At 38.0% G+C, this 14559-nt stretch overlaps 1 protein-coding gene across 1 annotated transcript in view; it reads left to right on the forward strand.

The window, feature by feature from the left end:
- The window catches only part of LOC122397512 (nucleolysin TIAR), a 231998-nt gene that overhangs the window by 22704 nt on the left and 194735 nt on the right, over window positions 1–14559 (forward strand). The gene's annotated exons all lie outside the window — the stretch shown is intronic.

Below are 14559 nucleotides of genomic sequence, written 5' to 3' on the forward strand. Positions count from 1 at the left end.
GTTCTTCTTGTATTCCTGTGAGATTCTCGCGTGTACGCGTATAAATGAGAAGTTTGGTATAATATTACCCGAAAAAATACTTAACCCTCTATGGAATTCTTCTCTTAAATATAAACTTGCAATTCACTTTGATATTTCAGATTGATGGTGCTTATTGGTTATCTCAGAGACGTAATCTCGTGAAAAAAACTAAAATTATTTGGTAAAATGTCGATATATTAGCACGTGACCTGAAACTTACACCATAGAGGGTTAAATTATTTTCGATTATATTGTTTGTAAATTACAACCCTCGTGAAGTTTCTTCGATCAGTTAATGGGTAATACATCAGCGAATAGATCGCGTCCCGTCGACTCTCGGGCGCCATTATCATGTTAAAATTCCATCGCTTCCTGCGACACGGCGGTCCGCGGTTATTAACATAGCGTCTTCTTTAAAAACTAGCAACATCAACAGATATCGAGCACAATATGGCCGGTCGCAACAGGCGACGGATATTGCATTCGCTGTAACAGCGGCCAAAGTGGTTGCTCGCATTAAGTGCTTTTCACGCTTGTGGATTTAAGAGAGCAGGTAGCGGTAGGCTGATCAATATGCTAATATTTTGATGCTTCCACTCCGCTCCAAGAATTGAATTACGTTCAACGAACGAAGATAGATGGAGAATACGAGAAGAGTGGGATGAAAAGGGGTCTCGAATAGGATGGGATAGAACAGTTCTACGTTTCAAGATGGATATTACACAAAATTCCACTTTCCGTCGCGTGAAATAATTTGGCGGATCGAAAGAACCGAAATTAATTCGCATACGCCATTGTTGACGATAACACGACACGATTTTAATCTACAAATTGCTATCTCTCCCCTCTGATCCCTCTTCTCGGACCCATTAATCTATTCGGAACGGAGTTGGATCAATTTGATCCGTGAACAACGAATTTTTGAGAATCTATACCAAGGTTACGAGCAAAGTTTAATGCATAATGGAAAATGATTGGAGATAGGATGTCTCGTATGAAAAAAGTGGAACGCAATTGAAATGACAGAAACTAAGGCCCCAACTTGAGAAACTTGCACGCAGGATGGCGAAAGTTGGGTTATGCCTATTCGGTGGAATGAATTTCGGTGAACTCGGTGATTAGATCGATTCCCATATCCCAAACGTGGCAATAATGTAACTGGGGATGCTCTGCTGGATAATCCTGATAAAGATCTACTTATCGGAAGAGTACTGTTCGGGCGAAGAGGTCGAAGTTGAGAAGACAAAGAGCAAAAGGAAAGACACACAGGTTCTCGCTGATTTTGCATATTCGTAAACTTCGCTTTTAAGTATAATCGAAATAATGTCATTAAACAGAGGATCGTCGATATATTCTATAATGTTTTGAAAGAGTGAACAGTTAAATCGTTGATCGTAGTTTCTCAAATATAAATAACACGAAAAAATTCAACATGGCCGTTTCGTTCCACGACAAACGTTCCCCAGGAACCGTGCCTTTAGAAATCATTCGGTGAACTAACTAATACAGTAAAACCTCGATTATCCGAACGATCGATTACCCAAACAATGTCACATGGTAAGTGAAAACAAATATTCTAGGTAATGCTCTGTCAGTTTAACATTCTGAATTCGTTGTTACACTGTGTACCAACATGTCAACGAAACGTAAACGTACCGTATTGACTGCACAGTCAAAGCGCGCGGTACCAAATCGGTTGGAAATGGGTGCAACTGTGACTGAAGCAGCCTACGATAACAGTATTGGAAAATCAACAGTTTGTGGCAGAAAATGACGAAAATCCGAGTTTATGAACCACCGCGAGAATTCCACGCTTTCCACGCAAAAACCGTGGAATCTGTTAACGATACAATTTTAGAAACCGCTGCGTGTCGCAGGGACCAAGAAATAACATTTAATAAGCGAGGAAATGAATGTTTCTTGTTCTGTTACGATTTGTTCAATGAATCTCACAACTTACCTATTTTTCAGTATATTATTATTTTGCTATAATATTTTTAACGTACGTTTCTTTGAAATATCGTGATCTTCGCTACTCACTTACCCTCGTTGTATCCATTTTCTTCCTTTGTCGAGAAACTCGAACGTATTCCTAGGATAAAATCGTTACCTGTTACGCGAGAATTACAATACGGAGCCCCCGAACTCATTGGAATTTAAGAGTGCATCTCCGCAGTACGTTATTAAAAGTTTTATTAATAAAAATTAAGTAATGAAAAAGTTATATAGAGTAGAATTCCGATTATCCGGCACACGGCACTCAAACAAAGATGTCACAGTCACATACATCCAGCAGTGACGTCGACACTGAACTATATTATCCATGGTTGCGTTTATTCAAAATCAAAAACAAATTTTTTAAAAAATTGACAGAAAAAATTTTTCGGCGGAATTCAGAAATTTCAAATCGTTCTGAAAAAATTATTTTTTGCTGTAGGGGTCAATTATAATCATTTTTGGTCAATAGGCATACCCTCGAATTCCTATCCATTATCGAGAAAAAAATTCCTTATCGAAAATGTAGTTTGTGGCCAGAAATGCTTCCCCGAAATTTCTTGCGAATCTTTAAAATGCCATAACTCCTGAACGAATTGCTGGATTCTAATTTTTCAAAATGCAAACAACGAGTATTTTAGTGGAGAATATATAGAAATTCTAACAATATTGAAAAAGTTGTTCCTTGACACCATAAAGTGAAAAGAAACCCATAAAACTAGATCAATTTTCAAACGGCCATAACTCCTACAATAGTAAAGGTATCTCATTGAAGATTTTTTCTGATGCAGAGCCCATGGGTACCTACAAAAGAGTATTAGACAACTTTTCTTTACTGCGTCAAACAAAATCAAATACGAATTTAAAAAAAAAAATCGACAAGGGGGTAGGTGCAAACATTCTTCGACGGAATTAAAAAATTTCAAATCATTCTGGAAAAATTATTTTCGGTTGTGGCGATCAATTGCAATCATTTTTGGTCAATAGACATACCCCCGAAATCCTACCCACTTTCGAGAAAAAAATTCGAGTAGGTATGAAATTCTTCGACGAAAAGAAAAAATTTCAAATCATTCTGGAAAAATTATTTTCGGTTGGGGGGTTCAATTACAATAACTTTTGGTGAATAGACATACCTCCGAAATCCTACGCAGTTTCAAGAAAAAAATTCGAGTAGGTGCAAAAATTCTTCGACGAAATTAAAAAATTTCAAATCATTCTGGAAAAATTATTTTCGATTGCAGGGGTTCATTATAATCAGTTTTGGTGAATAAACATACCCCCAAAGTTCTACGCGCTTTGGAGAAAAAAATTCCTTACCGGAAATACAATGTCTGATCATAAATGAAATTTCATGCCTAATACCCTTAAATTTCATGGGTATGTTTAAAAAGTCATAACTCTTGAACGGATTGGAGGATTTTAATGTTTAAAAATGCAAACAACGCGTATTTTGGCAAACAATATCTAAAAATTCCAAGAATGAAAAAAGAAAAAGAATTTTATTCGTCTTGGGATTCGAAACCTGGACAAACATTACTATTTTCCCACGCTAAGTTATTTTTGACACAAACTATCTCTGACAAAAATATATTTTACTACGCGATTTTTCCAAACCTGGCACTTATTTTTTTCCACAACTAATTGGCCAACTCCGATCACGATTGTTGAACCTACAGGCCTGCAAAATATCATTAAAATCGGCGAGGATCGGGTCAAACATTCTCCCAAGTCGATTCGCAGTTTCGACCGCTGTAACAACTTCGAATCGACGAGAACTGACGCGGTCGATTTGGCGAATTGTAAAAAAAGCCGTTTCGAATTGGGCGTAGCGCGACTCGGATCGAGGTCGGTAAGCGGAGCCAATCAGATTTACGAGCCGGGACATATCATGATCGCCTTTTACGACAATTAGTCACCGTCACTCTCTTTCCTCTCGACGCACAGTCGGTAATGGAAAAAAGGGGGCGAAACCGTCGTAAAAACCGAAATCGGGCCGAGTCTAGGTTGACTTTGAAATTTTCCCCGGGTATGGGTTCGCCCTAATTTAAACTGATTAGCTGGCGGCCATGCCCGAGAGCCAATCGGGAGCGCAAGCGGTCCAGCCCCGGCACGGCGGAAGTTGAGGAACGTATTCGATACGTGTATCCTCTCAATCCTGGGTTACCGATTGGATGTTACGGTTCGATGATTCGAGACGAGCGGAGCATCCGAGATTTACTCGGTCAACGCGTCGCCCGAACATAAGAATTTAGCTTTTTGCCTGGAAATAGAAAGCTCGCGGATCGACGCGTTGTAACTGACGTTTTCATTTAAAACTTTCTTCCGTTTGTTCCCGATAAATCCATTCCCCGGGCTTCGTGTACGATTTACTTTATATCCGACAAATATTCGCCGACGTTCGAAAGTTATAGAACGATATCAAAAACAATAGAGATTTTCGCGTGGCTATAAAGACGCGAATATTAACCTATCATCGTCGAAACTTTCTAATAAACTTGCCGCGACCTAACAGTTTGTCGACGGGAGCCGCTTTATAAATTGGAAGTGCGTTAAGAGGGACGGGATGGAAGGCTTTTCTTTCTTTCTTTCGAACCGGGTGGACGATTTCTTCTTTTTTTTTTTTAAGAGAAAAGCGACAGTTGACGGTATTCACGCACGACGTTTACCCCTGGATATCTTTCAGCAGAGCTGCCCGCATTTTGCGATCCACCGTAGACGGATGAATTCCTACGCGTTTTTGCTCTGACCAACTCTCGAACGATCCAACCAGCTATCCAGCAGCTTCGGAATAGCGGGTGATGGGCGACTTGGGGGGAGTCGGGCGGTAGAATAGTAAAGCCGGGATCGATGGAGATAATGCCCATTACCCTTAATACGAACTCGCTCTTCTTCCATCTCTTCCTTCCTTCACCTTTAACCCCACCGTCGGGGTCTCTCCTTCGCCCGAGCCGTTCCATTCTCGTGGCTCTTCGCAATCTGTAACCGATGCTTTTTATCGTCTCCACTGACTCCATTCGAGGACTCTGCGTTACCCTCGTTATCATCATTGATCAAAATTTTGAAATCTCGAAGAACCAACCGATCGTTTCCGGGGCCCCGTCGACGCGACTTATACAAACTAGAGATTGCTCTCGATTAGGAATCGATCTTTTTCATACAATTTCCAGAATTTTTTACAATCTTGGATATTTGGTATAAAACTGGAGGAAAGAAAAGGAAAGGAGAGGGGAGAGTTTCGTCGTTCGAGGAACATATGTATACAAAATAGGAGATCGGTGCTTGTGAGAAAGACAAGAACGTAGCCCTCTAGCGGCGAGTGCAGAAAGTGTCGCAAAATTTTTCAAAATCGATTCTTGAATATTTGGCATAAATTGGATTTCTTTAAATCACGTGCGAGATAACAGGAGAAAAGAAAAGGAAAGGAGAGTTTTATCGTTCGATGGTTGATCGAGGCACGTATGTATGTATACAAATAGGAGATCGGTGCTTGTGAGAAAGACAAGAGCGTAGCCCTCTAGCGGCGAGTGCAGAAAGCGTCGCCACACACGGAACGTTTGTCGTTTCGTCGAGTTTGTTTTTCGTTTCACGCATTATGGAATAATTAGTCGCGAACGAGCAGTTATCGAAACGGAAGAAATCCATTGTTTCAAGGGTCGGGCGTAACAACACGAGCACGGCTTAGCGGAGAAGTGGCGTTGCAACGAGTTTTCCGTGAAGGGCTACTCTGTTTCGACTCCGCGCGGGACAAGTTCTTCGTTACCGATTTAATTGCTTCGGTTACCTTCAGAAAACGCATTCGCTGCCGTGGAAATAAAACAAATCCAGCTCGGATGTACCGTGTGGCGAACGGTTGTGTGGGCGTGCTAACCTGTTGAGTGTATTCGCGTAGGTGGTGAGTAGTGGATACGCGCTGAAAGTCCGGGGGATGAAGTTTCTCGAGGAAATACACGCGAGACTTCGTGCTCGCGAGAATTGTAACACGAACAATGGAGAATACATCCGAACGAAAAGCTCGAGTAATGATACGTCTGCAACGCTGTCTGAGCGTTCTTGTAAAAACTTGGACGAAGGAGGGGGGAGGGCTTGAGAGATTTGATAATTGGAACGATTATTTCTCCTTTCGCGATTAATTTCCGAATTACCCAACGTTTTATTAATCTTGGTCCGAACAGCCCCTAATTTGTTCATACACAGTTAACTATACAATGATTTTCGAGAACAGCAGAAAATATAAATACGCTTTTAAATTGTTGGATATGCTACGGGGCGTAAAAATGTCACTAACAGCGACAGTTAATAAAGGTTGTGTTATACATTAAGGATATATGTATATATAACATAAATATACAGCTAGGATATTCCGCCATGTGGTAAACTGCAAAGGTTGGTTGAACTCATTGGGTTGGAATAATCGCGTTTGAAATGTTAACACAAGTATGTCAACACATGATTACCTTTTAACTACTATGCTGCATCTATTTTGGGTTCCTTGAGTCAGCATTAAACGGATTAATGTTATTTAGACGTCGATGTGTTTCTAGTCCTCCTAAACTCTAATAATTTATAGGACATAAATTGAAGTAATACGATTCGAAATGCGTTATGTTCAGAAAATGCTTTGAAATTAGCATTGTAACGTGGACGAGTGTCCAGCTACGGAATAACTATGTCTGTCGCGTGCACACGCGCGTTTATGCCCGGCCATTGTACTCTACATTCTGACAATTTCAAACTGGCGTTGATATCGCCTCCTATTTCAATTAATCTTTCGACGGTCGCGAAATGTCTGACAAAATTACATACGTGCTTCTAACTTACTACGAATCTGATGCGAAATAAAGTTTGTGCGAGTATACATATTAATAATAAAAATAAATAAGTCGTTTAGTCTTTTATCTGTGTTCCCAGATCGAGTATTGATCTGGAAAAATATTCTCGACTGGGCATTATAAAAGTAAAAATCGTTAATATTTTGAAAGGCCACAAAGACAGCAAGCTACGTTGATAAAATAATTGAGGGTCCTGTTCTCAGCCGAAAACCGAACGAAACAGGTTATTTAATTATAAATAAAACACGGAACGGAGATAGTATTCGAGGCGTGGCAACTGTTTCTTCATTTAGTCTCGCGTGAACTACTCATCGTGTATGCTTTCAAGTAATAATACGACGAATAAACTAATTAGCAAATGTATATGCATCCGCGAAAGTGCATTGTGGCCGGTTGCTTCGCAATGCAATGGCTATTATTCTCGTTTGCTTTTTCATGCATTTACACCTACTGTCGCGGCCCATCCGCAGCCTCCCGATTGCAGAACGGCCGCCAGCGTCATTTCCATTTTCAATTAATCCTCTGATGACTGCGTGAAATATTTTGATATCGAAAAATAGATATTTCGATTGTAATCTTCGCGCGCGTAACTATTATATCGGGGGAAAATCGAACGAAAGTTTCCTCCCCGTTTCGTGATCGCAGATTGTTTCTTTTTTTTTCACATTTTTGATGCGCGTGAATTTGGAGAAATGGAACGCGTTCCAAATTCTAGTCGCTCCTTTCGCTTTCTATCAAATTCGTAATCACAAATATTATCGAATACTGCTTTGTAAAGTCGTATTTCGACTACTAGAAAACTATCTTATGGTCGTCGAAGTATTTTGATATCGAAAAATAAATATTTCTATTGTAATCTTCGCGCGCGTAACTATTATATCGGGGGAAAAACAAACGAAAGTTTCCTCCCCGTTTCGTGATCGCTGATTGTTTCTTTTTTTTTTCACATTTTCGATGCGCGTGAATTTGGAGAAATTGAACGCGTTCCAAATTCTAATCGTTTCTTTCGCTTTATAACAAATTCGTAATTACAAATATTATCGAATACTACTTTGTAAAGTCGTATTACGACTACTAGAGAATTATCTTATGGCCGTTGTTTGCTACGGGACCATTTATAGTACTTTCGCGTAACCAGATTAACCACAGAGCGTTCAGTGGTGCCAACAAAGTGCGATGACGGGATTTCTGAGCATTTTAACACCCCCGTACTTCACCATTCGTTTGTTTCACTATAGGATACGGGCCACGTTAGCTCTAAAAACTCTCCCGCGATACAATTACAATTTAATTGCACAATTTACGCGGAATGCAAGGAATTGCGGGCGTGTTTACAAAATCAACCCTGCAACGCGCGCGGAGTATTTTGTAATGTTATAACAACGTTTCGCGTAGCGTGTTGGTTCGCTTAATCACGCGTGTTCGCTGCCGGATTTTCCGTTAATTCGCATATCAGTAATCTTCAGCAACAATGTCGCCTCTAGTTTCAATTAATCCTTCGTCGACGACGCGAAGTATCCACCGCGTTTGAATTTCAGTACCTAATTTCCCACGATTACCATTCCACGCGTACGCGGTTAAGACTTTTCGAATAAGTTCACAAAGAGCGTATCTGCAAGTTTAAAGAATAAATTTAACTTTCTTAATGGAAATCGAATCCCATTTGCATAATTCGTTGTTTTATCTATTCATTGCCCTCCTTGTTGCTCCTTATCAAAGAAATTTAGAATCGTGCTTCTTTACGAATCAGCCCCTTGAGGTTCCCGTCTCCCCGGACATTTTATTCTAAGTTCTAGTTTGCACTTCGTATCTAACTCGTGATACGTCCGATATCTCTCTGTGTTTCCATTTCTATTTAAATAGAACGCTGTTTCAAGTGTCCCGTATCTTATACAGGGTGTGTTCTAACACACGACTGGGACTTGACAATTCGATCGTCAGTCGTCGACTAATTTTTAGCCAAACGCTGCTCAAAATGGGGGGATTAATAACTTGATTACTGGGTTGCTTAAATTACGTTAAATTATAAAGGCAAACCGAGCAATTAACAATGCGTTAAAAAACAGCACGTAAAAACTAAAAACAAACAATAATTAAGCGCGTCGAACGTGTGAAAGTAGAGCCTCGTTTGACGATCGAAAGCTCTCTACAGCACGAATTAAATATTCAATCGTAGTTCACGGTCTGTTTGGGAGATTTATGTTACGATATGGTCTAATGACTTGATGACAATAACGATAGATACACAGGCGGTTGCGTATACATAATTATGTATCTATCGTTTTCCATTAATACACGTTCAGATCACTTCGAAACCATCTGTGATTTCAATTGTTCGCATGAAATCCATCAATTCCATAGTTGAACTAGCACGGTATTTACTTAAATGCAAAATTCAGCAAAGAAATGGAAATTGGGAATTTAATAGAATCAATATGACTTTATTCGAGTGCACAAATTAAAATTAGTGCTATAAAATTTCAAATCATTCTTCAGAAACAGTTACAGATCTATTCATTTCTATTTTCTTGGAATCGAATAGTGAAACAAAAAAAACGTTCGACACGTGTTGGAGTATGTTTGGAGCACCGTCAGGCTGAATGTAATCTTATTACCTCTGCGAATTAATTGCGTTATGATTACACTCGAATTCCATTATAATTGTGCGGTAACCACGTGCTAATTATACAGTTTGATGATTTACGATTATGATTACACGGCAATTGTAGGATAATCACCGTGTAATTAGCAGTACTTAGTAGCACTAATCATCGCGAATGTAATCAGATTACGTTTTGCCGGATCCTGACTTGAGAACAGCCCCATGCCCAACGATTATAGCGTTTAATCAAATTATAATAGAAGGAACATTTCACTCGAATGTAAATTTCAATAGAATAATCGTTTTTCATTTGTTTATAAAACGGTATAAAACGAAACATAAAGTTTTAAAAATCGTGTGGTTTTCTTTCGGCAAGTTTTACAGCTCGAATAATATTCACCAAGTCCGCCAAGTAATCGCTTTTTAGATATCAGACTTGTTTAGTCCGCGAGCTAATCGTTTTCCGTACGCACACTATACACGGAATATCTTGCGATAATTTTTCAAGCGTTCACTATTTCTACGTAGTAAAATAACATCCAAAAGTTAAAACGTTTCTATAAGAAGCATTCACGCAGTGAGATATAATTTAAAATAATATTGCATTTTAAGAATTATTTGTATATTTATTTCTTTCATATGTACTTTCGACCAAGTATATTTTTAAATATTTGTATATCAGTACTTCGTTGTTCTATTTCAAAATTACTTGTTCCAGTTTACGTCTTGGTAAAATTTCCCTGAATTATGCACTATCATCGGATCCTGCTTACCTTGGACCCTATTGAACTCTCGTAACGTTTCATCTATGCCAGTTACAGCCACGAAAGTACATAAGATTAATTATACCTGTCCGACTATGTCTAACGCAGGAACAACTTCACTTCCGCCGAAAGGATTCTCAAATTATCAACAGTTAAATATTCGTTTCTTGGACGTGCCAAGAACCGTTATGCCCGAACATTGCATCAAATGCAACTCGAACAAACTTACATTTCGTACATTTATATATTAAAAATAATATTTCCTTTCAATTTTAATATAGACATATTTACCCCTAAACTTGTTTACGATACCTGTAGAAGCTAGTTGGCGAACGGATCAAAAATTTGCATTCGTTGTTCGCGAATTAAAATTTTCCCCGACGCTGTCCCCGATGCGAGTTGTTTTAAAGTAAATTGCATGATTAGGGGGTTTAATTGGACGCGTGGAGGGGAGGAGAAGAAGTAGCCTAGCGCCAGCGGGTTCCGACAATGCTGCAAATTAAATATTCAACTCTCACTCTCGGCACGCTCTCGATATTAGCGTTGTAACGTGGTCAAATATTTCGCGATGGGAATGACGACGTGTGCCGCACATTGGCCGTGCTCACGTTCGCGAGCACAGCTGCACACGCGCCTGTGTACGTGGCATTGTGCCGACTGTTAAGCATTTGATACGGCCGCCTTCCTGTCGCGCATCCATTGTCGTCGTCCCGCTCGCGACGTAACCAAACCAGCCGGTTTCTCCGTGTGCAAATCGCACGACGATATGATACGACGATGCTCGCTACTGCACGTCGTTTCCCAAACTAATTCAACTACGCACCGTCTTCCTTTCGAGGGCACCTTTCAACGCGAAATGCCGTTCTTTCAACTTTCAGACAAATTTTTTTTTCGAAGAAAGCGCCTCGTGTGGTCAAAATTTCCACTTCGAGTTCAGCCTATTGTTATGTATTTATTGTCGGAGAGGAATATTTCAATATTGTCTTTATATCGACCTTATATTCTGAGTATCACACTTTTTTTCAACAATGTTTCAAACAGAGGTTTGGTTAACTTTGATACACGTAGTCGTAGTAAAAACTTCAAACGCGTGATTCTTGATATTTTATGTATAGATATACTTCTATCAACCTTATATGAACCTTATATTCTAAATATCACACTTTTTCAACAATGTTTCAAACAGAGGTTTGATTAAGTGTGCTACAAACGCGTATTCTTCGATATTTTATGTGCAGATATACTTATATTAACCTTATATTCTAAATATCACACTTTTTCAACAATGTTTCAAACAGAGTTTTGATTAAGTGTGCTACAAACACATGTTCTTCGATATTTTATGTGTAGATATAGTTCTAACAACCTTACATTCTAAATATCACACTTTTTCAACAATGTTGCAAACAGACGTTTAAGTTTGCTACACGTAGTCGTAGTAAAAACTTCAAACGCGTGCTTTTCGATGTTTTATGTATAGATATACGTCTATCAAACTTATATCAACCTTACATTCTAAATATCACACTTTTTCAACAATGTTTCAAACAAACATTTGATTAAGTTTGCTACACACAGTTGTGCTTAGTAAAAACTTCAAACGCTCCTCGATATTTTATGTACATATATGTATATATAAAAATAGTAAACATTAATGTTTTTTGCAATTCTGAAGATTTTTACTGAAGATTTCTTCAAAATTTGAAGTCAATCAGTCGACTAGTTTTTGCAAAAAATAATATTCCGAGAAACGCACGTTTGAAGCTTTTATTATGTGTGCAGGAAACATAATCAAACCTCTGTTTTAGGTATTCCCACAGAAATGGTGACATTTAAATATTCTTCTAGATAAACGAACTGTAATGCACGACTGTGTGCAGCAAACATAATCAAACCTCTGTTTGAGACATTACTGCAAAGAGGATGGTATTTGGATATTCCCGTTTGTTCTTCGTTAAAAATTTAAGTGCGAGGGGTTCGTTAGGAAACGTTCCATTCAATTTGGGACAAAATTATTAAAAGTCGCGATGCTCGTGTTGTACACGGATTTCCATTTTGCCGGAAGCTCGCTAGCTAAATCGAGCGTGAGCATTATATTCGAGATTTTACGGTATTACATTATACGGGCATAAAAAATTTATTCTCCTCCTTTCCCAGCCACCCCCGAACCATCATCTTCTTTTAAAGAGTGTCTTGTGTACTCTTGCCTTACGAGCCGGGGATAATAACCCTGTGTTTACAGGCTGTGTCGTAATATGCGAATAACACTTAAACCACGAATATAGCACTTACAAGCTAGACAGCGAGTTCATACGTATTGTTTCCAACGAATTTTCTTACATAATAATTCTTTCACGAACCGATCGAATTCACTATTGAGAGAACGTCCATTGATGATATTCCTAATTGTTATTCTTTTTACTATTCATCATGTTGTCCCTGACAGTAGAAAAGACACTGAGGAACATTGTTGTTTGTCGAAGTTTGACAACTCATACGACACACATACTTACTATCAAAGGAACCCATCTCAATATGCGAACACTGTAACACAACAATTACAACGGGCCACCTAATCCTTGCTGCCCAAAATACAATACTCTTCGCCGTAAACACAAGCTGGAATCACAACTTAAAGAAAACCTCACCAACAAAAAGCTACACAACCTACTGGGTACAAAGGAACAAAATTAATTGACAAAATATAAGGAAAAATAAAACCACCCGACCGACGCCGCTAATAACCTCGTAGTGGATGCGGCGTAAAAAACCATCAAATAAAAAAAAAAACTCGTACTACTCGTGTTGTTTGCAATGAATTTTCTTACATAATAATTCTTTCAACGAACCGATCGAATTCACTATTTACAGAGCATCCATTGATGATATTCCTAATTGTTATTTTTTTACTTTTCATCATGTTGTCCCTGACAGTAGAAAAGACGCTAAGGAACATTGTTTATCGAAGTTTAACAACTCATACTACTCGTATTGTTTGCAATGAATTTTCTTACATAATAATTCTTTCAACAAACTGATCGAATTCACTATTTACAGAACATCCATTGATGATATTCCTAATTGTTATTCTTTTTACTTTTCATCATTTTGTCCCTGACAGTAGAAAAGATGCTGAGGAACATTCTTTATCGAAGTTTAACAACTCATACTACTCGTATTGTTTGCAATGAATTTTCTTACATAATAATTCTTTCAACAAACTGATCGAATTCACTATTTACAGAACATCCATTGATGATATTCCTAATTGTTATTCTTTTTACTTTTCATCATTTTGTCCCTGACAGTAGAAAAGATGCTGAGGAACATTGTTTGTCGAAGTTTAACAACTCATACTACTCGTATTGTTTGCAATGAATTTTCTTACATAATAATTCTTTCAACGAACCGATCGAATTCACTATTTACAGAGCATCCATTGATGATATTCCTAATTGTTATTTTTTTACTTTTCATCATGTTGTCCCTGACAGTAGAAAAGACGCTGAGGAACATTGTTTATCGAAGTTTAACAACTCATACTACTCGTATTGTTTGCAATGAATTTTCTTACATAATAATTCTTTCAACAAACTGATCGAATTCACTATTTACAGAACATCCATTGATGATATTCCTAATTGTTATTCTTTTTACTTTTCATCATTTTGTCCCTGACAGTAGAAAAGATGCTGAGGAACATTGTTTGTCGAAGTTTAACAACTCATACTACTCATATTGTTTGCAATGAATTTTCTTATATAATAATTCTTTCAACAAACCGATCGAATTCACTATTTACAGAGCATCCATTGATGATATTCCTAATTGTTATTCTTTTTACTTTTCATCATTTTGTCCCTGACAGTAGAAAAGATGCTGAGGAACATTGTTTGTCGAAGTTTAATAACTCATACTACTCGTATTGTTTGCAATGAATTTTTTTACAGAATAATTCTTTCAACGAACCGATCGAATTCACTATTTACAGAGCATCCATTGATGATATTCCTAATTGTTATTATTTTACTTTTCATCATGTTGTCCCTGACAGTAGAAAAGACGCTGAGGAACATTGTTTGTCGAAGTTTAATAACTCATACTACTCGTATTGTTTGCAATGAATTTTTTTACAGAATAATTCTTTCAACGAACCGATCGAATTCACTATTTACAGAGCATCCATTGATGATATTCCTAATTGTTATTCTTTTTACTTTTCATCATTTTGTCCCTGACAGTAGAAAAGATGCTGAGGAACATTGTTTGTCGAAGTTTAACAACTCATACTACTCATATTGTTTGCAATGAATTTTCTTATATAATAATTCTTTCAACAAACCGA

The sequence above is a fragment of the Colletes gigas genome, unplaced genomic scaffold (genome assembly GCF_013123115.1).
Source record: "Colletes gigas isolate AHSC1104 unplaced genomic scaffold, ASM1312311v1 Colletes_gigas_Sc00009, whole genome shotgun sequence".
In the NCBI taxonomy this organism is placed as follows: domain Eukaryota; kingdom Metazoa; phylum Arthropoda; class Insecta; order Hymenoptera; family Colletidae; genus Colletes; species Colletes gigas.